At 43.4% G+C, this 25,491-nt stretch overlaps 1 protein-coding gene across 3 annotated transcripts in view; it reads right to left on the bottom strand.

The window, feature by feature from the left end:
• TSHZ1 (teashirt zinc finger homeobox 1) overlaps positions 1-25,491 on the bottom strand; it is a 79,170-nt gene that overhangs the window by 29,800 nt on the left and 23,879 nt on the right. The window contains exon 1 of one of the 3 annotated variants that reach the window (XM_024350942.3): positions 1-25,491. This exon is cut by the window's left edge and continues 18,101 nt beyond it; it is cut by the window's right edge and continues 22,536 nt beyond it. The exons of the other annotated variants lie outside the window; for them this stretch is intronic. The gene's annotated coding sequence lies outside the window, so the exon portion shown is untranslated. 3 annotated transcript variants of the gene reach the window in all.

Genomic DNA, 25,491 nt, shown 5'->3' with positions numbered 1-25,491 from the left:
CTCATTCGTGCATTCGTTCATTTATTCATTTACTAATTCACAAGGTTAGGAAAAGAACGGCTGAATCATGGGCCGATAGCTGCTATGAAGCACAGAGCTGACTTGAGACCTGAAAGGCATCAGTACAAAGGGCTGCACGGAGCTGGGACATCACACACACTCAAGAAGTGGAAGTTGCCGTTATCTATCCAGAGGGGTTCCCTTCCAGAAGCAATCTGGCAATTAAAAGTACGCATACTCTTTGACGCCAGGATATCCTACTTTTATATCCTTGGAAATAAAAGCACCCATAGGTAAATACCCAGCGGCATTGTTTAGGGTGATCCACAGCCTGAACATTTGCCAATAAGGTAAAGTAATGTATCCCCTTAGTTGCAGGGGATACATTATACATACTGTTTTTTCTTCTATACGTACATACCCATTATAAAATTTAATTTATAAATTTGCCACAGTAAGAGATTAACAATTATAATAAAATAGGACAATCATAACTATGTACTGTAATAAAAGTTTTGTGAATGGGGTCTCTTTCTCAAACTATCACACTGTACTCACCCTTCTTCTTCTGTGATCTGTTGATTTGATAACCAAGACAGTTACTAAGTGACTAACCGGGGCAAGTGGCATCTACAGTCTGGATATGCCGGGCAAAGGGGTGATTTGTGTCCTAGGAGGGACCGTGTAGGACTGTACAAGATTTCATCACACTACTCAGAATGGCACACAACTTAAAACTTACGCATTTATTTCTGTAATTTTCTGTTTAATATTTTTGGACAATGGTTGACTGCCTGTGGGTGAGTAAAATCGTAGAAAGCAAAACTGAGGATAAGCGGGGCAGCTACTGCAATGGCCACTCACATGGACCAGCCACACCTTGGAGAGTCTGCAGCATGAAAGAGACTGAGTGAAATCTCTCTCTGGAGCAATGATCGCGACTTATTTTTAAGTGCAAAAATCAAAACTGTGCTGCAATGAATTCCATTTTTTAGAAAATAAAGAAAACCCCACACACATTCATACGTTTTCATAGACCTATGTGGGCACATAGAAAGGTGAGGAAAACAGAAACAGGGGGCTCCTATTGGTTACCTTGAGGGAAGAGGAAAGTGAAATGGACAAAGGGCAAAAGATGAGTGACTTTCTTTGACCTTTTCTTATAAAATGTCAATGCTTTACAACTTTGTATTACTATTTTTAAGTATCTGTTTTTATAATTGTTTTAATAGCAAGTTAAGAACATGTGAGTAAATGGCAGCTGGCACTAACATCACCACTGCCATCATCGTCATCCATCAGTGGATGGCACAGTCACCTGCCCTGATCCTCACTGTGAGCTCGAGTGAGGAGGGCAGTCCTGGATGGCTACTCTAGGATGGCATTTTTCTCACTGAGGGCCATAAGTCACTAGTGGATCATGAAATCAATTCTGTAGCATCCTTTTAATAAAATAGAATAGAAAAGTTGACAACCTCACCTTAGTAAAGTCTAGTATGTTTCTGACACACTGACACACACACTTATATACTGTATCACCATGGAAAATATATTTATTACAGAAAGTCATTCTCTAGGAGAAAAAAATTTCCCTTTTTCCCAAATAAAGAAATCTTTATTTTTCTTAAATGAGGCCTGTAAAGCTTAGTTTCTTGCATTTATAAAGTACACAAATACTTGCAACTTTACACAGAAGCTAGCTAACCTTTACAGCAAATCATGCCCATGTGTACTTATTGAAAGCAATCGTTACTACATGTGAGATTTTAAGTGTGAAACAAGTATATATGGGAGCATATGAGATACAAGCTCATATAGTAGACACTAGAGATGTTATTTCAGTACAAAATAAATGTCGCTTGGGGGTGCGGCACTTGCAGAGAGCACCCTGACAGTGGGTACCACGTGCACTCCATCAACACATCCAACAAAACCCGCATGGTGGCCGTGGAGGAGCACAGAGGAAGGGTCCCTGTATTGGCCTTCACACACTGCAGTGACGCTGCAGACACCGAGTCACGCTCAGGTGGGAGAGTCTCCCAGACAGAGGAGCAGCAGCCGGCAGATGGGTCCTAGGAGCAGGTCAAGGCCGGCTCCCGGAGCACTGCTCCACAGGCCGGGAATTCCTCTCTTCCCGCTCTGCTAGGAGTCCAGATGCCCCCTCTGATGACGAGGCTGTGACGTCCACAGCCCCGTGTGCAGCCCCGGTTCTAAGCGTGCAGTCCCCCTATCATGTACTTCACACAACAGCTCTATCATTTTACAAAGAAACTGAGGCAGGTGAGGCACCCAAGCTCACAGAGCTAGGGGATGGCAGAGCTTCTGTTACCACGGGAACACGTGCAACATGACTAACGTGACGACTGGTGTTTGAATCCATGAGGAGGAGGAAGGGCGCGTACAAACATTCTGGCCTGATGCTTCCTCATCAGGAATACCCAATCAGAGAGATCCCAGAGGCAAAAGCAAAGCCGTTCCTTAGTTCATCTGCAGACACCAGCCTTTTTTTTTTTTCTGTCTACTAAGTTTCCTAAAGTAGCTGAAGACTAAATTTTTAAAAAATGAAAAATTTCCTAAATTAGTAACTTACAAAATATCCTCAGATAATCAATAATCCTTAAAAACATTTTCTCACAGAAAGTTGTATTAGTTCAAGCACTTGCTCTTATTAATAGGTTAAACTCTCACTTTCTCTGCCTTGTCCTAGCCAAGATTCTGAAACATGGGCAGAATTATGTGTGGGTTTTTTGTTTTTTGTTTTGGCACATGATGTGAAGAGGCATGGCTTACAACAGCAATAAAAAGGACCCAGCCCTTTAAAAAAGTTTAGCATCTTCTGTATACATTAAGGTTTTTGGTAAATGTTTCAAACGAATTACTGCAAAACAAGGGAAATCACATGCTACTCGGGGCCTTGAATAATCTCTCAATGAAGGAGGTTAGTTCATTAATGATCCCCCAATTGAAGGTCAATTTGATAAAGCTCTTCAACTGTCTTCTTTAAAACTGCAACCAACAGCAGTATCGGCCCCTTTCATCAGCGATGCAGATATAGTAGGGTGTTTCACATACATCTTTGAAGCAACAAATGCACATCACCACTCTTTTTTGATAAACAGGCAATACAATCAAGTTATCTGAATATTTTAAAAAGAGCAGCATTTCCCCATAAGTGTATCATAAGTAAAAATACTTCATCTGAAATACCAAAACTTAAAGATTAAAAAATAATCTTAATTCCAAGCATCAAACCTCCAGCTACCTAACTATCCGAGGTTGTATTCGGGTGTGGAACAGGTAAAATGCACATCATCGAGATGTTTTGGTATCTACATAACACATGTTGCTTCAGGAATTACCCAAAAACTTCATATTGCATATACTCATGAAAATTACTAAAATCACTAAAAATTTCAAACAGAAACAACAATTTAAAGAAGAAATGAGATTTTTCCCCACATTTCTTTCATCTAATTCATGAATCACTATAATGATGTTTATATGAAGATATTTATAGAAAATTCCAGGGAATTGCCAGTTCTGACTTTCACTATGATCACTAACACACAGATATTAAGAAATCTCTTCCCTCTCCATTTTGTGGCATTTTTAGTAGGAGAAGGTGGAACTATCCAGTAAAGGCAATGATATCATATCTTATTTAGGCCAGGGGAAGTAGACGCAGTTTAGGCTTCAGAATAACTATACACACCCCTCTGCCATGGGTCATGTGGTTCAGAAACCTCTGTGACCCAGCTGATCTGCTATGACCAGACCTAGAACACTTTGATCTGTCTGATTTCTGGGCTTCAATGACTCAAAATTAACAATGAACAGCTCCCCTGCTACCAAAAACTGCTTTGCAATTATTTTAGAAATGGAACCTAATTTATAAAGTAATGATACAATGCCTGTCAATGATAAGCAATACTACCGTTGAAAATTAATTCATCTTAAAGAAGTCATACTCCTTATGATTGCATAGTTACATTGATAATAGATCTTCTTTGAAAAATTGTTAAAGCACAGAAATATCTGTTTCCACTGAAATAGTTTTAGTTGCCTGTTTAAAGTCATTTGAGTGTCTTTACGCATTAAAGTGTTATCATTCTTGCCTTGGCCAATATCCCTATGAAAATAGCTCCCAAATTAAATTCCTAATAAATTAAGTTAATAATTCACCTTCATTAAGTAATTTAATTTCTTTAGTGAGCAATAAATAGTTCTGATGACATTCTTCTAGGACATAAGTACAAATGTTATTTTTCTTCATTAGCTCAGTCTCTTCCTGAGTACAAGAAGTAAAATACACATGCAAAAACGTGGTCTATTTGTTATCTTTTGTTTTTGTAACTGCAGCATCACTGGAACAATTCCATTGTGTTTAACAGAAATCAAACAATTTGGGCAGCTGTGTTCAATGAAAAGTAATTTCCTGGAAATCTTCAAACCCGGACTTCAATTTTTTCATTTATGTTCAATCTACATACGTATATTTTAGCAATCAAGAAAATCACACAGGTACTAAAAAATACAACTGGCATTTTCCTGGGAGTATTATTAGATATTGTATCACACATAAAATCAAAAAGAGTTACAGTTTTTAAAGCGACAATTGGCTTGTAAAATATCCGCAGCTATGTTAGGGGGAAAATGATTGGTTAGAAGATATAAGTTATTACCTGTAAGTATAAATAGCATGTTACCTGTATTTAGCATATTTGTTTCCTATTGAGATAAATGTACCCTGGTGGTCACATTCACACATTTAAGTAACATTTCCTACAGCTCTACCAGGCATGGAAGAGCAGCATACCACCTCCATGGAGGTGTGAAAATGAAAAACTAGAGGTGAACAGGCAGACGTGAATTCAACCAGACCCACATATGCTGAAACAACACAGTGAGCGTCATCCTCTTCCAAATGCGATATTAGAGAAAGCATCCCAGATGGTAGAGGAGGAAGAAAGGAAATATACATGTCAGAGGAACAGAACCAAATTTTTTCCAGCAAATTCAATTCAAAGGATACATACGTTAAAACAGATACAGAAGGTGTGTTTCATCATCGAGAGGCTATATGCAAAAAATGTGTCCATAAAATACTTAAAGAATTTATACTATCAATTATTGAAAGTATATCATTAAGTAAAATCACAACTACTCTGGGGAGTCATTTTTGGAGGCTGGGTTTTCTGGATAATTGGGAGTTTACCCTTTTAAACAGAATTTTATAAAAATGTTTAAGCACTGGAAAAATCTACATAAAATCCACATGCTTTTGCCACACTATTTAAAGCATGCTGAATAAAATTAAAGTTCTCTAACAACTAGAAATAAAACCTGTGAGTGATCAGTGATAACCAGAAAGGGCAAAGAGCTATTCCATTTCTAAGAAAAGGCCCACAGTGCTGTGCTTTTCATATTATTTATTATTTTGCTATAGTTTTTTTCCTTCTCTTCTTGCTTACTATTAGGTCATCTGCTATCATTTCTCCCTGTTATCTGTGTGTCTTTTCCCACTCCCAATTTACTACTTTTAATTTGCTGTAGCCTAGAACATACTCGTGAATATCAGAACTGTGTGTAACAGAACAATAAAATTTAAATAATGATTGACAACCTGGAGATATTGTCTATGAGTAAATAATGAATTCAGTACATGGACTTTTCATGCTCAGTGTCTTTTTATCCCTTCTGATTCTTAGTTCTGATCTAGAAAAATAAAGATGGTAATTAATAGGTTTCTGCATAGACGAGGTTTTACTATGTTTCAAAAAGATATTTTCTGTTAATGTCTCAAATCCTTATTTATGTATTATCATATTAAAGCATCCTGTAGTCCCATAAAGCAGTAGTACTCCCTTTTAACAGAGAAGAAATGGGTGGCTCTAAGAGACACATTTATTAAAACTGAGCAAAAACATGACTGTCAATTCCTTGCTTTAACTTCTAAATCACAGTGTACTCGAATAGCAAGCCAAGATTTAATTTTCATTTTTAAAACCAAACAGAAGCATGAAAAAGGGGAAAATATTTTACATTAGCTTAAAGACGACCATGAAAAACTACCCCAAACACAGGAATACTGCAGTCAATGCTACGCCAGGCCCAGGCCAGGGGCTAAAGGATCTGGAGATTACGCAACAGGAATTAGGCCTGTGCAGTGGCAAATACAAACCCATATGATTTTATATGTTTTTAAAGATTCTCTCACCACTACCAGATAACACTGATCTGAAAAACTGGTGGGTATTTTATAAAGCAGCACATCTGAACAATATCTGCAAAAGGCCTTCCCTAAAACTGAATGAAGACTGTGAGAAAATTAGGAAGATTTCATTATTAACACACCTTTTAAAAAATCAGGTCCTTTCCCTCATGCCTAAGCCATCTATCCAGTGGGCAATTTTTACTTGCACATATAGTTGCTTTCACTATTTCATTGTGTTTAAGCCCCTTTTCCTGCCAATTCACTCTGAAAAGATTTCACTTGTTAAACAGTCAGCCTTCACAGACCTGAAGATGGTTTCCTTTTCCAGGGTAAATAATCCCAGTATCTCACTGATTCTACACTAGCCAAGTAAAATTTCTGCTTCCCAAACCTCCGCTGAAGAGCGGGAGTTCCCATGCTGCTGCAGCCTGGGCTGATTTTAACCATTGATTATTTATTTGCAGAAGATGCTTTAAGGCATCATTGTCAACTGATATTCGATTTTTTAAAAATCCAAACACTCCCCATTGATTCAGCAATGTTGAAGAGTTACGGTATTTTCTCAAAATAGAAAAGCCACAAGAGAAGGTCATGATAAAAAGGTACTAAAATCTAGTACTGAAATCTAGCTACCACATACAAAGGCAAACAACAGCATCTGCTAATACAAACAGCTAATCAGAAAGATTCCCAAAATCAACAGCATCTCAATACACAACCAGTTAAAATATAACAGAAAAGTCCATTCACAAAGGCGAAAATCACAAAAACAGATAAATAAATAACCTAGGCGATTACCTCTGAAAAAACTCACAAAACTTAATAGTAGCAAATAAGATTTGAATAAACTTGAAAATATACCAAAGTTGTTTTTAGAATGGAAAATTTACCACTATAAAGATGCTGAGTATTCCAGAATTAACTTATTAAATACCATTTCAGTCAAATTACCCAAGGTGTGACAAAAATGATTCTAAAGTTTCTTTAGGAGAACAGAAAAAAGTAGTCATTGAAAAAAGAAAAGTAATGGGCACGGTGGGGGGTAGAAAGCTATATAATTTAAATTGTATTTTATAGATATAGTACTTAAAACAAGGGGACACAGGGCAGGAACAGAGGCAGATTGTTCATTGAAATCAAAATGGAATTTGAAAGACAATTGCAAATATATACATATACACATATATCTATATTCTTAGTGTACAATGAAGTTAGCATTTAGAATTCCAATTAGGAAAAATAGATTTTTAAATAAATGGCATTTAGAAAAATAATAAAGTGAGATGCCCTTCCCACACCATATACCAAAATTAATTTTAGATGTATCAAATACTTAAACATAAAACAATCAATTCATAAAAATAAAACTGAATATTTACATAATCTTGAGAATTGGAAGGCACCTTTAAACATCACTTTAAAAGCAGAAACTATGCAAGAAAGGACCAATTAAACTACATAAAAACAACTCAATATATCAAAAAATGCCATAACCCAGAGAAATGCATGTCACTGGTGGGATTGAAAATGTGCACGACCTTCCCAGAAGGCCAGTTGGCAGTACACGCAACAAAATAATTTAAAACATCCAAAACCTTTGACCTGGTAATTCTAGTTGTGGGAATTTATCAAGGAAATGATGAGACTATGGCCAAGATATACATACAAAGATATTAATTACACAGCTGTTTACAATATGAAAGTGGGAGAAAACCACACCTCCAACAATGGTTGATTTCTCCAATAATTTGTGCATAACAACAAAATGGGATACTATACATGCACTGAAAATGACAAAGATAGACAGATAAATAGATACAGAGACAGAGATAGATATAGATAGACAGACAGACGTTAATAGATCTGCATAGGAAGTGATCCAGAAGAATATACACCCAAATATCAATTTTGGTAATTTCTGGATGATGGGATTTCAAATAAGTTTCATTAATTTTTAAATTTTTTTCTTTGTTCAAGTTTTTCTAAAATAAGCCTGTATCACTTGCATAATCTTAAAAGACAACAGAAGGTGGAGACTGCAAGTATAGAGATGCTAAAGCGATGAGTTAACACCTTTATTCCAGCTTTTCCAAATGAGTAAGATGATGGAACAAAGCAACAGAAACATTAGCAAATAACATGACCGAAAATAATTCAAAAAGGAAAAAATACCTTTGTCTCATAAAACATATGGAAAAATTGCTCCCCCCTCACGTGTAATCCAAGAAATGCAAGCTGAAACAACACTACTTCACAGTTACTAAACTGGCAAAGATTGTCAAATTAAAAAATACCCATGCTGGCAAAGGCCCAGGAATATGATCGTTTTCATGCACTAGAAATGGAAAGATAGACGGATATATTTTGAAAACAGATTTGCAGTAAGTGCCAAAGCTTGACCAAGCAATGTCAAAAAAAAAAAAAAAAAAAAACCCTAAAGAAAGAATAATGAAAATGTATAAAGAATTGTGTAAAAAGCTGTTCACCATTTAGTGAGTGAAAAAGCAAGCCAATAAATACTACCATCATCCCATCTTTGTTTGAAAAATATCTGTAGAGCAAAAAAGAAAAGAAAGAAAAAAACCCTGAAAGAATTCAGATAAGAATGTTCACAGTAAGCTACATTGGGGTAGGAGGATCTTGAATAATGCTTTTTTGGTTTGTTTGTTTTTCTGTGTTTTTCCAATTTTTCCATATAATATTAACACTTTTGCAAAGAGGAAAAAATATTAGATAATTTAGAAGCTCCTTGCCCATATTTTTATTTCAAGCTAAAAAGATAATTTCTAGTTCGAAATTATTTTTCTTCAGTAATTGACTTTACCAGTAAAAAGAAATAGAAGAACACACTGACAAAAGCAAAGTAATTTTTTAAAAGATCCTACAAAAATAGCAGAGTGTGGTCTAAATAACTCCTGTGCATGGGGTTAACTACTACACTCATTGCAAAGAGGCATGTCCCCGCAAACACGCCCGGGGCTGGTACATCTTGAGGGCACAGGCACTGAAATAGGTGTCGGGGGTCTTCAGACCACCCTTCGTCGGCTGCAGAACTGCGGCCAGGCCTCCGCCCTCCCACAGGCACCGAAGGAATCGAATCCATCCTGGACCCTCGTCTGTGCCAGGACATCAAGCCACTGTTGACCCAGTCCCGGTCTGGGTGACTTGTGGCCTTCATCCCAGACCCATCCGGACGGTAAAGGCCCGGCCCGCGAGCTCTCCTAGCTCCTCACGCTCTCAGAGGGGAGATGCACTCAGCCCTGCTTTCCCCGGGCCAAGGCCGTTCCCGGGCTCAGTTTCCAGGAAGCGGGGACCTCATGCAGGTGCTGCCATGGGCACTGGCTGAGCCGACCCTCTATCGCCTGGCTGGCCCAGCACGCTGCAGGCACCCCAGACCCTGGGCCGGCCCGCGCCGCCCCGTCCACGTCCACGCGGGGAGGGCAGGAGGGCTTGCGCCCACCCTGGCCCCTCGCTGCAGGGAGGACAGGCCGCCTGCCAGGTACAGAGCGGGACGGAAGAGAGAGCCCACAGGGGGAGGCAAAGCTTCTAGAAAACACTGGGGACTCTGCGGGGAGAAGCTCCTGCCGGGGCTGGGCAAGTGGGGCGAGGGTGTGGGCGTGGAGCGTGGAGGCTGGGAGAGTACCTTTGCGACTGGGGACAGGGAAGAGCCTGGCAGGGCCAGCCAGGATGTCACCCCACTCACCTACAGCAGGGGTGAGACGGGGAGGTCCCCCCCCCACCTACTGGAGGGGTGAGAGGGGGAGGAGGAAGTCACCCCCCACCTACTGCAGGGGTCAGACGAGGAGGTCATGCGTCCCCCACCAACTGCAGGGATGAGGCAAGAAGGAGGAAGTCACCCCCACCCCCCCCCACCTACTGCAGGAGTGAGGCAGGAAGTCATGCGTCCTCCACCTACTGCAGGGGTGAGATGGGGAGGTCATGCGCCCCCCACCAACTGCAGGGGTGAGACGAGGAAGAGGAAGTCAACCCTCCCACCTACTGCAGGGGTGAGATGAGGAGGTCATGCGCCCCCCACCAACTGGAGGGGTGAGGCAAGGAGGAGGTCATGCGTCCCCCACCTACTGCACGGGTGAGTTGAGGAGGAGGAAGTCACCCCCACACAACACACCTACTGCAGGAGTGAGGCAGGGAGGAGGAAGTCACCCCCGCCCCACCTACTACAGGGGTGAGGCGAGGAGGAGGAAGTCATACCCCCACCCCTACCTACTGCAGGGGTGAGGTAGGGAGGAGGTCATGTGCCCCCCACCTACTATAGGGGTGAGATGGCGAGGAGGTCACCTGCCCCTACCTACTTCAGGGGTGAGATGAGAAGGAAGTTACCTACCCTTCCCCCCCCAAAGCCACCCCCATCCACTGCAGGAGTTAGATGAGGAGGAAGTCATCTGTTCCCCCCACCCACCCACCTGCACCCTGCGCCACCTACCGCAGGGGTAGGGCAGGGAGAAGGCCAGCTGCCCCCACCCGCCACAGGGGTGAGAGCGATGCCGAGCCACAGGGCATGATCCTCTCCCCAGGACCCCGTGGGGGCTGGCGAGGCACCCAGGGCTCTCAACCCGTGTGGCTCCGGGGTCTCCACGGGAGGAGTTGCAGGAAGACCACTAGGAAGGGTGTGTCTGAGCAGCCTGCCCGGGTAGCAGGTGGGGCCTGGGTGGCCACAGGGACAAGGGACAGAGAGCAGCCACGGCCTGGAGCCCGGAGCCCCGGATGGGCGGGAGGGCGGTGAAGGACCCGGCTTTCCCCGAGTAGCCCAGGGACCACAGTGGCCCAGATCTGGGGCTCCCATCCAAGCCTCTCCACCCCAGGGTGCCCGGCTCAGGCCCCGCGCTAGGAAGCAGACACCTGGGCCTCCTCCCACGCGGAGGTGGCTCGCCTGGTACTGCTGCTGGTGGGTGACCCTATGGCTTCACTGCACACCAGCTTCTGAATCCTTGCCTCTGCGGCTATTTCTAACCGTTCCCCCACACAAGACTTAGCAGAGCGTGCAGACACCACAGAGGGTAATTAAACCATCACACTCGCAAAGCTGGACGCACAGGCAAACACATGATGTATTGTTAACAGCAAGTATAATTAGGCAAGTAAACGTATATCTATATGTCATAGTTAACTGAAACGTTAGCTTCCAATAAACATATAAAATGGATTCCAAATGAGGGGAAAAAATTTCTTTTAGAAATTTGTGGTTTTCTATTTTCTTTCACTTCAACTCTCCATTAATGTGGGCCAATTAACTGTCAATTGGATTTACAAAAATGTGTTTACATTTTCAGCCCCATATTTGTGAGTTCAGCATTACTCAGTCTATCTTACGATAAATAACCCTTGGATTATGTATAATGATAAGAGTATCTAAACAATCACAAGGTAATGCCTGAAATACACACGAAGGTGAGCGTGAAGGAAACATGTGGGCCGCAGTCTAGGACTTTCCAGATGAACCTGAGGGTGAATACACTTCGATCACCTTCCACAGGCAACTTCATCATATGATATTTCTGAAGGGAAAAAGTCTTCAGTAAAAACAGAATTATTAAGTTGCACCAGAATCAGAACCTTATACTTGAAGTAGAATACAATGACTGAGGCCACTGATATTATGACAGAGCTACATTGCTATCACTGTCTATAAACATGATGAAAGTCTTGTCTGCCTGATGGATACACAGTTTCCAGTACGAGAAACATTTTTGTAAGCTCGCATATATTTTTCATATATAGCCTCAAATAATAGTTCTAGATGGCTTCTATTGTTCCAACCTCCTCAAAAAAATTATTTGGCTAGTGCGCTTATCTTTATATTTGAGAAAACAGTGCTTTCTTACTGTGGTTTCTGAATGCACCGGAAGCCTAGGATTTACTTTCACTTTGCCTGCACTGTGGCTCTGAATAAATAAAACCTTTTGCTATCACCCTTTTCCACTAAAATGAACAGGAAGTAAAAAAAAAAAAGTAAAGTCTGAACATTTCAAATAAATACAGCAACAAGTATATTTAATGATAAGGTCACTGATATTTTTCACACTTCAAAAGAAGGACAAAGCTGTGCTTCTCTGCTGTGGATGAGTGTGTGTGTGCTCACATATGAGTGTGTGACTGCTCCTCCGTCTCTCCCTTCTAATTATACCAAATACGGAGAACACTGGAAAAATTACAAAAATGGCTTCACCTCTATCTATATCAGAAAATCGCTTTACTGCAATAGCATTAAAAATGTAGGCACCAGTTCTCGTAAGCAGAATGAGGGAAACAGTGTTTTCCAAAGTGAAATTTCAGGGAATCGTTCTTTTCAAAGTAAGATAACTTAAGGGGCAAGGCAATTCACGCAACTGAATCTAGCATCTGTTTTAAGTCATAAAGGCCATTACATTTTGTGGGTTGTGCAATTTGCTGTTTAACCAACTTTCTACAAAAGCATGGTGAAATGGCATGTTTAAAACCAAGGGCAAAGGGACTCCACTCACTGTGAGAAGAGGCACAGCCCCCCCTGGCAGGAGCAGTGTGGCCCTCTGGGGTACCTCTCCCAGCAGCAGGCCCACCGCCTCAGCCCTGACCGCATGGCCCGCTCCTGGCCATTCCACCTCCTGTTTTATCTGTCAGAAAACACTGGCATTTGGTGAAGGTGTACGGTCGGTGGTGGGTCGATGCGGCAACTGAAAAGAAACTACAGGCTAGGGCACTTCCAGTTCAGCAACCCTGGGTAGCAATGCCTACCAAATGCTCTTCCTGAACAGAAAATTATATCTGGGTGCCTCCATTTGCTCGAGCAAAAAGATTATTCAGAAATCATATATACCACCAAAACACTGCAGGCTCAAACTTGGAATAAATCCTCCACTCCCGCTCCCTCTACAGCATTTTCAAGCAGGGCTTTAGTACTCCATTATTGTGAATGTTCTTTGGCCCACAGCAAAAAATATTGACAAAATTCTGCTTTTAAGACAGTTATTGTCTCTGTATACTTGATAGCAGCCTTCAGAAGTTCACCTGCTAGCATTAAATTCTTGAGTTTGGGTGAAAGGAGAGAAAATTTGCCACATCTCAAGCTCTTCTGCTGTAGCAGCAGCAAATCAAATTATTCTTTCAATTAAACTAGCTTTGTGCCTAAAAACAAAAAAAGGCCACAGGCTTTCTTCCCCCACACAGAGAACTGAAGCCATCACCCCTTTAAACCCCATGACTTGAGCATGATCTCCACGGCTTAGTATTCTTGGATAATACAGCTCATAAAATTAAATCTACTCTCAGAGATTTCACTTATCACTGTGTGCTGTGAGCTTGCAGGCAATCAAGGGATCAAGAGTTCTGCACTGGGGTGTGTTTTGATGGACCTGATACAGGGATATGACCTACCTCTCTCTCTCTCTCTGTCACACACACACACACACACACCCCTACACACACACACACACACACACACCAGAAACCAAAAACACCCCATCAGAGGTTGAACAGAGAACCAGGGCCCCCATCATCACCCCCACTGCCCTGAGATGAGAAGAGACGCTTCCCACTATGAAGCTCACAGGACTTCCTCACCTTTGCCACACACGTTAGCTACATTTTAGCACTAAGACAAGCCCTGAACAGTGCATGCATCTGGCCAATTTCCTTCCAAAGAACTGGAGCTGGTCTTTCGTAGGAAATGCCCAACTAACAAATGCTCTGTTTGACTTTCTTTTCAAAATGTCGTCTTTCGAGAAGCAAAACGTGAAGCGCAGGTCTTGGTTGAATCCACGCTGATAAGGTAAAGGCGCTTCGGAGCTGGTGACGTGCCTGGAAGGGCGGCGAGGTGGTGTTTGTTGGGGGAGAGGGGAAGCCCACTCCCTGGCACTTATTTGATTCAGAGCATTGTATTTGTGGACGTCAGAGCCAAGTGCTAACCAAGATTTAACACTAAGACTAATCAGAACGACACTTAGTACAAGAAAACACAACTTTTTTTCTGTTATGGTACATACAGTGGGCATCCACTGAGAACTTGGGATCTTTTGTTAAGCACCATGATTATGAATAATTTATGATAGAAACTGACAGTGACTTTATCATAAAGCTGTGGATGGAGAAATAGAAGAACACTCCAGGACCTGCCTGGATAAGACAACGACTTCCCGGATGTGAAACACAAAATCTGTCATTTGACTAAGCAAATTTTATAGGGACAAAGGGGTAAATTTGCTAAAATAAAATCAATCAGAACAAAACAAGAAACTAAAAATCTGGCAGTTTTAAAAATTCTCCATTCTTGCGGTGACTGCAAGGAGACAGCCCACGTCTGGTGCAGCGGGCACCTGGAAAGCCTGACCTTTTCCTTTTAAGAGAGCTTCACAGGTTTAAAAATGGGACACGCACAGCAGCATCGTACAAACTAAAAAGATATTTAAAATACCAATTACATAGTTAAAAATTAACACTGACATACCCTTAAAAATCCAGGGGTTCCTGAAAATGTCTTCACTTTAAAAAGAGGTATGCCTGCAAAGTCCAAGCTCCTGTTTGTTTCCACAGCTTCAGGTGGCACTGGCTATTTCCCGCATCCAACTTCTAAAAATACCAATGTGGAGTTCAACTCCTCCGTGCATTTTTCTTTTTTACCTGAAGGCAAAAAGTCAATCCGGTTTCTCTTCACAGATTGTGGGCCTGGTTTTAATTTGTGCAATAGTCCTTTTGATAACAATGCCTAGTTAAAACATCCACTAAAAGTCTGTAGCAGGCATTTAATGGAAGGAAAATCTAATAGGGTTCCACTGCAACTCATTCATTAACTTTTAAAAGAGTTCTCTCCTTCAGTGTTGACAGAGAAAGACGGGGCATGTGGGCAGAAAGAGGGAGGGAGAGACAGACAAGAGAGAGAGATGGGGGAAGGTGGAGAGAAAGAGAGGAGAGAGAAGAGAGAAACGTTCACATATTTAGGGCTGGATTATAAATCTTTGAAAGGAATTCGGTCAAACGGTCGTGTTTTTCAGCCACCTGAACCAGCTCTCACTAAACCAAGGCCTCCTTTTGTAACTATTATCCACTGTCTCAAGTCATAACAGGGAGACTCACCGGGAACCTCATCCCCCAGGAAACACGGGGCACTGAAGCTCAACGCTGCACTGAGCCTGCAGAACACAGCATACCCAAAGCACTTTATGCCAGCAAAAAGCAAAGATGGACTCAAGATTGGCAGAGCAACGACCACAAAGAAAGGCTCACCATCCCGGGGTTCTGGCCCAACCGCACTGGAGAAAGCCGGCCTGGTCTACCTGCCAGAAGGCAGGCTCTGTAACCAGGCCAGCGCCTCCTCCACCAGCCAACAGGGGGCCACTGTCATATCAGTCTAGGTGACAGCCCATGGGTTCACACATGCTTTTTCCAGCACAGGAATGCACCACATCACTGAGAAATCATTGCATTTAAGAAATTATTGCATTTCTCAAAATGTTCAGTAGAATGCCTTGAAGAGGACAGACACTCAAAAATGGTTGTTGCAAGAATGAACCGGAAACCATCGGAGCTACACCACTTTACGGTGTGAATAACAACCTTACCCGGGGGTGATATAAAAGTCCAGGAAGAGTTAAAAGGGGCACAACCGTGGATGGAAGGGCCACCGACAGCAAAGGTCACCAGCCTCAGAATTTTCTGGGGTGCAAGGGAACCCGGAACTCCGAGCACGATGCCTATTCCCCCCACAGTGAAGCTCCACCACGCTGTCTTCAACCTGCTTTCCACTTGCTCCTTCCTGCTCCGATCTAGCTAGTCAAGCAACCTCATCCCCTTCCAACAAGCTTTTTCCTAATATAAAACCCCATACTTACCATAATATTGCTTTATGTATTAGAAATGTATCATGTATTTTTTTATACTGTTTCCAAGCTACATGGAGTTTGAGCGGCCTGGCCCCAGCTCTATTTTTTCCATAAGCCCTGTTCCTTCAGGACGTACATATTGTGTTATAACTGAAAAGTCTGTACCAAGACCCTATTAATAATGTTGAGGAAAGGCAAAACTATCCAAGTTAAACTCAAAGGAGGACTATGCACACACAGTACATAAAAAAATGTTGGACTCTCAGGCTAATTTAGGGTTGCTAAGTCAAAAGATTGATGTTACAGGTGAAAATACATGGTGCCTGTCATTCTCCTAAATCTGAACATTCCTCAGCTAGTCCTACTGAATCCACGAACAAATGCCACAAGGAGGAGACCCTTTTCCAACTGCTGCTTACAATGACAAACCGACATTGATTCATCCTTCAAACCACACACAAGCTGCTGCTCCACAAAGCCCCTGATCTCCTCATCTTCCCCACCCCTCAGCCCACCCAGACAAGCAGTATCTTTCTGGGTTTTGACTCCCCATAACAAGTTATCTGGAATGCCCCCGTAACATCTATCACTTTCCACTTCATTAAGAGAGGTATACACACGCGTCTTTTTCCCCAAGACTTGCAAGCTCACTGAGGGCAAGATCCGTCCTGCTCATCATTGCATTTCTCAAAATGTCCAGTAGAATGCCTCAGATACGACAGACACTCAACAATGGCTGTTGGAAGAATGAACTGGAAACCATCAGAGCTACACCACTTTACGGTGTGAATGACAACCTTACCCAGGGGTGATACAAAAGTCCAGGAAGAGTTAAAATGGGCCAGCCCGGGTAAGCCTGCAGTACCCCTCTTGTCCCCGACTGGCCTCAGAACCCCACAGAAAGGTGCCAGCCATGCCTCAGCTGCATCCTAGGCTGTGCTCCAGGTATCTGCACCCAGGACCTCTCTGATCTGCCTCCAGACCTCACCGGCCCCATCCCCCGGGCTGTTCTCTGCATGACCACAGCACCCCCAGTGTGTACACCTCAGGGACAGCAGAGTGACATGCAGGATAGAGCAACACATGTTCACTAGGAGGCCCCTCTAGGGGTGGAGGAAGACAGAATTGGAAAGCAAAGAATTTCAAGACTCAGGACCCACGGATACTAGGAACAGATCTGCTTCAAACTAATAAGTATAAGCTATGGAAACACCACGCATTATGGCCATAAAATCCAAGCAACAATCAGCTAGTACCCTTCACCCAACCCTCTCCCACTTTAAGTCACCACTGCTCACTGCTGAACTGCCCACATCTCTGTCATTACCAAATCTAATAACGACAGCTCTGCTGATATTTATTCTACCAAAGCTGGACCCTATGTAGCAGACATCAGCTACCATTTTGTTTGAAGATGATATCCAAATCAATATGCCCAAACCAAATAAAAGAAATATTTTGCTAATGAGCTGCCGAATTTCATGGAAATGTATTCAGAATGACAAATGGTCCACCTATTTACTGACCTCAGTTTGCTTCAACATGTACCATGGAATCAAAACAGTGCAAGTTTCTTGAGGGTAAGCAATTGGGGACCTTTCTTTTGTGACACCCTCCCCACCTGGTAAAGTGATAGGTTCCTTGCAGCTGCTGAGTAAGTGCCTGTAGATGCGATGACTCCCTGCTGGGACCAGCCAGCTCGTGTGTCACTGTGGGGCCAGCAATGGCCAAAGTCAAAACACCACATGGTCAAGAGGATACTCTGTGAGTTGCTTATTATCAATGACAACTATGGGTTATCCACAACTATTGGTTATCAAACCAAATTAATGGCTGTTTTCTTGACAAAGTATCCTGAGCACATCTGTGATTCAGAGTGGGTTACTTCTCTACCTCCAGTCCTCAATAAAGGCTGCTGCCCAAATGACAGGACATAATGTAATTTTCTCCTTTGGTATCTCTCATGGGTTGAATAGTGTCCTCTAAAATTCATATCCTCCCAGAACCTCACAATGTGACTTTGTTTGGAAATAGGGTCTTTGCAGATATAATTAGTTAAGCTGGGGTGAGGTCATACTAGATCAGGATGGGTCCTAAGTCCAAAGACTGGTGACCTTACAACAGAGGAGAGGACACACGGAGAAGGCAGAGACTGAAGTGATGCACCACAAGCCAAGGACACCCAGGACTGCCAGGAGCTACCAGGAGCTGGAAGAGGGGAGGAAGGATTCTCCTCTGGAGACTTCAGAGGGAGGCTGGCCTTGCCAACACCTTGATCTCAGGCTTCTGGCCTCCAGCACTGGGAGAGAATAAATGTATGTTGTTTTAACTATTGGTTTGTTTATGGTTTTAATTTGTACTGATTTGTTATGAATGTCACTAAGTAAGGAAGAAGTTGGCTAAAAGAACCATAAACAAAATGGAATAAACATTAGTAGCCCAGGTATAGAATGAAATGGCCAGCGCGGCCCTTCCCATCCACGGACATCAACTCTCTCCCCAGGCTTTCTTGCCCACCTGCAGGCACAGACGCACACCCCGTCAACCCCCGGCCCGTGACTCCTTATGCGGAGGGGGAGACTTACCTGCCCCAATCAGCGATGCAGCAAGTAGCCACCCAGATGGCACAGGAGAGCCAGGCCCCAGCTAGCCAGTCCTATGGTGCCATCTGAACTGCAAGCTCACAACAAGGCTACCGATCGCTTTTACAGGGGAGAGATAGAATAGCTCTTCCAATCCCAGAAACATGCCGGGACTGCAGGAGCAGACCCCCGGCCCACTCCGGACTCTGGACCCCAGAAGCTGCAGAGCACTTGGGTGTGTACTAGAGAGACGACCCACTTCCATGGGAACGTGTTTTGTTTGAAACTGTGTTCCCAGCATCCAAAACAACACGTGCTCAATAAATACCTGTGACTGATGATAGAAAACAAAATTGTCATGGAGCAGCCAACAGGCGAATGACTGTCCCATGGCCAGAAAATGTAATGAGGGCTCTGCCCATGGTGCAGGTACCCCAGCAGGAGCCCCTAGAGCCCAGCAGGTGGATTCCATCTTCCTACACCAAACCACGTACTTACAAATGACAAACACCCCCAAATGAGCCACTGTTCTGAATGCATTTAACTAAATAGCAGGTTTTTAAACCTGTTAAAAATTACTGATTCTTAAGATCAAAATTGAGTAGGTTTGTGTCTTGTAATGGTTGCAACATTGTGCAATGGGATCCTTTTGTTGAAGTACCTTACGGTACAGGAGAAGAGGAATCCCTCGTGCAGGGAGTGTCCACGCAGTCACAGGCACATAACTAAGTGGGGGACCAACCAGAAGCATCAGAGGAGCTCACGGGCGCCCCCACTGGGGAGGAGGACCAGCTGACACAATGTCAAAACAGGAACCTGTGCTGCTGCTACGTGGAGAGAAACAGTGTGCTCCAGCTGAGAGAAACCCATGGACTGAGATCATAAAATCTCACTGTTCACAGCAAGGAAAGGCTCGCGGTGCACCTGGGGGCAGGACCCACTGCAGGACGCAGCACACAAGCAACCCAACCCTCTTTGGGTACTCACAGGCCCCTAGCCAGAAATTCTACACTTCACAATTATCTATATAACTCACTAAAATTTCAAGCTTGACCAAAGGTCAAAAAAAAAAAAAAAGGAGCAATGCCTTTTTTTCTTTAAAAGCTGATTCACTATCCTTAAAATCTGTAAGATTCACTATCCTTAAAATTTGTAAGAAATATCACTTTCAGGCAGAAATTGAGATCCTAAAACCATGTGTAAGAGAGAGGGTAGCCTTTAAAACTAAATCCGTACTTAGGCAATGGTAAGCAAATTTTAGCTTTGCTTATTAAAACTATAATTGACTTCTTAAAACGTTAAACTCTCCAAGGATATTTATATTCCCTAAGGTCAAAAGTTCATAATTTATCTTTGAAGGATAAATTCTATCACTGGGCTCAAGGAGGGGACATCAAACACTTTAATCCTATTTTTACCATATTCATCACATTCAACAAAGAAAAGCAGGGAAACAAATGACCACAACCCTGCCACACATGTTAGAAACATCAAGAAACAGAGTTTTCTCGAAATGGTGGAAGCATGCTGGGCTGCCCCCAACACCCATCGCGTACCTCCTCGTATTCAATGCTTTGAGTTCTCTGCTTCCAACATAAATGTACATGTCCTATCAGAGAAGAAGAAACCTAAAATCTACCAGGCATGGTGGGTCATGCCTAGAATCCCAACATTTTGGGAGGCCAAGAAAGGAGAATGGCTTGAGGCCAGGAGTTTGAGACCAACCTGGGCAATACAGCAAGACTCTGCCTCTACAAAACAAAATTTAAAAATTAGCTGAGTGTGGTAGGACGCATCTGTGGTCCCAGCTACATGGGAGGCTGATGTGGGAGGATTCCTTGAGCACAGGAGTTCAAGGCTGCAGTGAGCGATGATTGTGCCACTGCATTCCAGCCTGGACGACAGAGCCAGATCCAGTCTCTTAAAAAAACAAAGGACTGGGACTTTAATCTCACTCAAGGAGATATGTTCAAGAGGGTAAGGATGTTTTCATAACCAAAAGTTTAAAACAAAAATTTAATTTTGCAAATTTAACCAAGCACATGGTCAAGGTGTCCATATTCTTCCATAATGAAATCATTATATAATTTCTTAAGAAATGCATTTGAGGCTCCCCTGAGATTTTAATCAAAATAAAATAAAATAAAAACATTAATACAGAAGCATCAATTACTCACATAACAAGGACAATTATCATAGTTGGCAGGGCCCTAAACAGAGGTGGATTGCTACACGCAGGTGAAGCCTCAGGGCCCCTGGCCTGCGCTGGCCCTTCCAGAGCCCTGGGGACCCTGTGTCCATGTGGGCTTCCAAAATGGCAGAACTACAGCACTCTTGCTCTTCCTGGCCAGGGGAAGGTTACACCGCGGCCACCTCCCATCTTGCGTGGCCGCATCCCAGCCCCAAGCCTCTTTGCCCGGGCAGCGTCGTGGGCCTGCAGCCTTGTGCAGACTGCAGAGGGGAAGCTGGACAGTGCGTGAGGCCAGGTATTTCGTGGACCCAGCCATCAGGAATAAACAACCACTTCCCACGACCCAGGCTAAAGGAATGACTGAATTACCTTCCTGTGCAGCCAGAGATGCAGGAAAACAGACGTGTCAGGCAACAAATTAACAATCAAGTTATTTTTTGAGATTCTGCCACATTTTCAGTTTTTTAAGATTTGTTCTGTTGTGATTTCTTTCTCATACTAAACAAGCAGTCACCCTCATACTTAATTTTGCATTCATGATTTTGCATTCATGATTTTGTACTTTTTTCTTAAGAAGACACTCCCCTCCCCCCAAATCCTAGCTCCTTCCCCAGCACTAAACCCTGCAGAAACGCACAGACTTTTCTAGTCTTCATCCTGATGCCTTTACTGAGGGGCTCTTCGGGGAGGCAGAGCCTGGTCCCTGCCTTGGATAAGATCTTCTCAGTTAGTCTCACTCCAAGAACACACTCCCCCTGTACAGAAAACAAACCAGATATCATCCATGTCGACGCTTTTCCCAGATCACTGTGATTTCATGTCCCAGTTTGCCAATTCTTAGTCATCTTAGAGCTTCCAACGTACCCCGCACAGGTGGCTATAGGAGCTGCCTACGACGACTCTACTACACGTCTACACCTCGCTGGTGGGAGTTCCATCACGAGTCACAGTTGCCCGTGGCAGTTAGAGGGTGTCCAGAGAAACGAGTCTTAGTCTACGGGGCATGTCTGCACCCAGTAGCATCCTGAGTGCCCACGGGGAAACTTCTGCTTCCATCTCTCACGTGCAAGGCTGCAAATACAGCAGTAACCGGTGGGTAGCTGAGGAGAGTTCCAAGCAAAGTATAAGCCTGTTTAAGAAGGCTTCAGTCAGCCTGGCGTGGTGGCTCACGCTTGTAATCCCAGCACTTTGGGGGGCCAAGGTGGGCGGATCACCTGAGGTGCTCAACCTGACCAACATGGAGAAACCCTGTCTCTACTAAAAATACAAAATTAGCCGGGCATGGTGGCACATGCCTGTAATCCCAGCTACTCGGGAGGCTGAGGCAGGAGAATCGCTTGAACCCAGGAGGCAGAGTTTGCAGAGAGCCGAGATCACGCCACTGCACTCCAGCCTGGGCAACAAGAGTGAAACCCCGTCTCAAAAATAAATAAATAAATAAATAAATAAAAGAAGGCTTCAGTCTAATTCATAAATGAGATGCATGGTGAGTTATTCAGAATGAGGACTGTTTCCAAAAACATCTCTCACCCTTGAGCTTGATGTGAGCAAGGACACTCAGCCTCTCCTACAAATACTTGCAGTCACTGGCAAGAGAAAAACAGAAACAAACAGAAAAAAGGTGTGTACATATGTTTGCCTGTGTGTATATATGTATACACACATATATATGCATGCATGTAAGATATATGACTGTTCTTATTTTATTTTGAAGACAAGGTCTTTCTCGGTTGCCCAGGCTAGAGTGCAGTGGCACAATCATGGCTCACTGCAGCCTCAACTTTATGGGCTCAAGTGATCCTCCCACCTCAGCCTCCTGAGTAGCTGGGACTACAGGCATGCACCACCACATCCGGCTAATTTTTGCATTTTTTGTAGATATGGGGTTTCGCCATGTTGCCCAGGCTGGTTGCGAACTCCTGACCTCAAGTGATCCACCCACCTCTGCCTCCCAAAGTGCTAGGATTATAGGCATGAGCTACCGCACCTGGCCTGACTGTTCTTATTTCATACATGGAACATGACAGCAACAGGAAGATTCACACCAAGGTGCAGGAACCGCCCTGACACACAACTCTCAGTCAAGAACAGATCTCAGGATCCTTTGGCTGAACTCACTGTTGACACGTCTGAAGAAACTGAGGCACTAACGGCCACCCAGAAGCCGCCTAGTGGAAAGGCCAGGGCTCACGCAGCTACCCCGAATCCCAGCCCACTGCTATTCCCCGCCACAACAATCCGAGAAGAAGTCTAGGGAAACAGATGACAAAAACTAAAGCTTTAACAACTTACGGATGGTTTGAGAGGTCAAGGAGTCAGACCTTCCTGGGCTTAACTTACATGATCCTATCTGTCTTACCCTGTAACCTTATGACATCAACCTGTGTGCACTATCTATAGGACCTTAAATTCCGTAAGCCTCACTCTATAAATGAAGAGAATAATAAGATAACTATAAAACTGAAATTATATAATGTAAGTGGAGTGTGTCAGGAATATAGTCAATTCAGCAACTCTAAAATACTTAGTGAGCGCCTATCATTTGCCAGGCAGTACTGCTAGTGTTCCAGACACTACCTGTACAGGCAATGAACAAAACGGACAAAACCCCTGTCCCCATGGAGTTTAAACTCCAAACCTTCTGCTGTTATTATTGTTATAGCTATTGTTATTATTATCAGATATCGGCACTTTGCAAGGGCACACTGAAAACAGAAGAATGCTACAGTTAATATTTATAAAGAATAATGAACGTCATCCCTTAAACGTGTTTTATAATCTAAAAGGTGCCAATGTGACTTTGGGATATGGATAGAAGAGGTGCACCTGACAGCTGTCCATCTTCTTGTCCAGCCCCTTCCCTCCCAGTGAGAGGCACGGGGAAGACGCAGCTACAACGTGGTGTGATTTAAAGAAAGGGGAACCTGTTAGAATTGGGTCTGCCCAAAGAACGCCATCTCCCTCCTGTGATGGCTCATGGGAAGGTCAGGGGGAAGAACAGCTGAGACGCACACCCCTGGTCAGGTGGGGAAAGATTTGGGAGGCCCCAGCACCCTTAGGCACCTGCAGGGCTGCAGGGTGGTGGCCAGCACCCCACAAATGTTACACACGCACGCTTCCTATCACGCACACTTCCTATCATGCACGCTTCCTATCACGCAAGCTTCCTATCACGCACGCTTCCTATCATGCAAGCTTGCTTGTTCAATGTGGGTGTGGAGGCGAGGTCTGAAACGCAGAACCTGAAGACAGTGAAGACAGTGTCAACGCCGCAGCACAGGAGTGGCCTCCCCATCTCAGAATGGAAGAGCTGGCTGGAGAGCAGGAAGGAGCCAGACAGACGCTGGAGGAGGCAGAGGCAAGAGGCAGGTCGCTGCCAAACCACGGGGAGGCATGGAGGAGGAGACGGCTGAGATGAATTGGAAAATGGAATTTTTGTTTTCCATATTCAATCCTGATAACATTTATTTCATTGCTCAATGAAATTTTTACATCCACAGGATGCATAATAAAATATTTCATATGAAGTTAATATTGATAACCACTTCAGTCTTCAAAATACTCCCGCTACACCGTGAGCTCCATTACCTCAAGGACCTTCTTAGCTGCTTTTACTTTGTCCTTGAACTGTCTGGAAATAAGCAAGTACTCAAAATGAGTATGTATTGGATAGATAAACAAATGAATGGGCCAGCAGTTGGAGAAATGAGCACATGAACTCCACAAGGTAGGAATCAGTCCCAGGTATTATCATCCCAATTTATAGTTGAGAAATCTAACAGCAAAAGAAAAGACACACCCTCTCTGCAGGTATAGAGCTGGGAAGTTTTGATGTTGAGGTCAAAGCCACTGTGGGGTTCTTTACCCAATGGCATCAACGTACGACCGGCAGTCCCCCTGGAAGGTTCCAGAAAGGCAAGAATGAGCATAAGGGACCCAACGCCACATGTCAGGAAACCAAGGGGATTAAACGTTTAATGTCAATATTTATTTCTTATTTACATCCCCGCCTTGGTTCCTCCGAGAAGGATTTAAGGCAGCGTGATTTATGCTCAGGAAGGCTGTGCTGATTAAACCCTCACATTCACGCGCAGGAGGTAATGCATGGAAACCTCTCACAACACGGGTGTGACACGCTGACGGCTCACAAGCACCAGGAACCCTGGGGGCTGGGGTCTACACCTTTACTACTGGAAGAAAAAAAGAAAAACTAATGATTATTACTCATCAAAAGCAGTTTTTCAATACACAAAATCTTTCGATGCGCTGGGTCTACTGAGAAAATGAAATAAAAGGCACTGCGGTGCACCACAATATCTACAATTTATTGTAAAACCCATCTAAAATATCACAGAAACAATTCCTCCCTCGAGTGTTTTATGAACAGCAAATGGGAGGAGGAAAAATATTTTTACTGAAACCCTTGAACTAAGTTTATAGAAATATGTATGGGTGAACGTGTCATATTTAACAGGAAAGTTAATAGAAATATCCAGAACCTCACAGCATTTTTTTTAATTTGAGTTGGTATCCAACCAAATACCATAAAAACACAATAATGAAGACCATCTCATATACAAAAGATGCAAAATTTAATGGGGAAAAAAAAACCCCTTTCAAATAACCATGCAGAAGCCCTAGCAAAGCAGTTATTATTCCCAGAGCATCGCCACTATCCCATCCTCCAGAACT

Source organism: Pan troglodytes, chromosome 17, assembly GCF_028858775.2.
Source record: "Pan troglodytes isolate AG18354 chromosome 17, NHGRI_mPanTro3-v2.0_pri, whole genome shotgun sequence".
NCBI classification, from domain to species: domain Eukaryota; kingdom Metazoa; phylum Chordata; class Mammalia; order Primates; family Hominidae; genus Pan; species Pan troglodytes.
This window is presented reverse-complemented; position numbering and strand designations above follow the sequence as displayed.